A 1,931-nucleotide genomic window follows, 5' to 3' on the forward strand; every position below is an offset into this window, starting at 1 on the left:
GGTTTCTTTCTTTCTTTCTTTCTTTCTTTCTTTCTTTCTTTCTTTCTTTCTTTCTTTCTTTCTCTCTCTCTCTTTCTTTCTTTCTAAAATCTAGTTTTAGAGCTAAAATATTTTATTAAAATTTCATAGTCGGGGGAAATGGGGTGGCAAAGAGGATTATTTCCATGATTAATTTTTTGAACTCTTGGAATGTTTTGCTTAATGTTGATATTTTCCAAAAATTGAATGAAGAAACTTTTAGTAGGCAAGTCAGTAAAAAAATTTGCTCCTTTTTAGTTGTTTTCTTGAATGTATTTTGAAAACACTCAAGAATAAAGCAGACAAGTGTATGTGAGAATTAGAGAAGTAGCTTAATTAATTAAAGCATGCATATATGTCCCTTGTTTATTTATTTTAGACAGTTGTATAAGTGTAACACATTTTCAGTTCTCAATCCAGAATGTTTTAACTTTTTCTATAACTTACATAACATTTCACTATAAAAAATAATTTGTGATTCTGGGAGGTATTTGCTGTAGGAAGTGAAATTTTACCTTTATCAGATCATTTAATGCAGACAGTTAGGAAGCTGTTAGCTGACCAATGTGTTTGGTTAAGTAGCATCGTTCTACTGCAGGGGCTGACGCAGGCTCTCCATGCTGTAAGATGGTCCCCTCAGGTACGGCACAGGCCATGGCACAAGAGGAATTGGCTCCTTCTCTACATGAAATAAGACAAATGTCAATGTCTTGCTTCCACTGTGAGTGGTGGAAACTTGTGCTATTCTAGTTACTCAGTGTCCCACACTGTAACATGATACTCTAGCATTAAATTATTAGTGACTATTAATTGTACATGATTGTTTCATTGTGATATGATATGATATTTCCATATGTTCTTGGATCATAGTTGCCCCTTCTTCTCTCTTGTCTCTTTGAACCTTTCCCCTCCTACCTCCTACTACCCCCTTTTCTTCCCAAATGGTCCTTCTATGTTCATATCATTAAAAAAATTCTAGATTCTATAATATGTGAGAAAATGTGATATTTGTCTGAATCTAGCTTGTTTTGTTTAGCATGATGATCTCCAGTTCATTTATTTTCCTGCTAATAATATAATTTAATGTTTTATGTCTGAATAAAACTCCATTGGGTATAGATATCGCATGTTCTCCATGCATCTATCCACTGATGGGCATCAAACTGATTCATAACTCGGCCATTTTGAACAAGTATTTTGAAGCAAGAAAATTCACACCTTGCCCTGTAATGCAGTAAAATGCTCAATGTTTTGCCTGTGTTCTGTACCCAATGTTTATTTATAAACATGTGTATCGTGATAGGGTTAATTGTAAGATGTAGAAATTCAGCACTTCACAAATGCCTCATGAATTTGTAGATTTCTATACTGCTACATAAGCTTTGGAAGTTTCCTTTCACATGACTGTTCATTTAGATAATTTTCCATTATTTCCTCAGTTGGTCACTTACCATTCTTCTAATGTTTGATACTTTTCATTTTATTTTGTTATTATTTTTTGCATTTTTAGGATTGAACCCAGAGTGGGGAGCATGCCAGGCAAGAAGAGCTCTATTACTGAGCCGTATACTCTGCCTTCTAATATTTGAGTTCTAGATTTCTTGAGATTATTGATACACATATTAACTAAATTCCTTTTCAAAAATTATGCTGATTTGTAATGCCAATTAAATGTTTCATAAGTGTTATTTTCCAACCATGTGAAGATTATTTTGAAGTTTATTTTTACGCATTTGTGTTTCTTTTCTACAAAAAAAAAAAAAAAAAAATGAGCCTGGAGGTGAAGTAGGGCATAGACACATTTGCATGTGTGTTGTTGTTGACTGTGAATGCCCAAGCTTCAGGTACTGAATTCTACAGATGTTCTCTTACTGAAAAACACAAAAATGACCAATTTAGTTTCAGGCTTCAAC

The sequence above is a fragment of the Nannospalax galili genome, unplaced genomic scaffold (assembly GCF_000622305.1).
Source record: "Nannospalax galili isolate Female #2095 unplaced genomic scaffold, S.galili_v1.0 scaffold1460, whole genome shotgun sequence".
In the NCBI taxonomy this organism is placed as follows: domain Eukaryota; kingdom Metazoa; phylum Chordata; class Mammalia; order Rodentia; family Spalacidae; genus Nannospalax; species Nannospalax galili.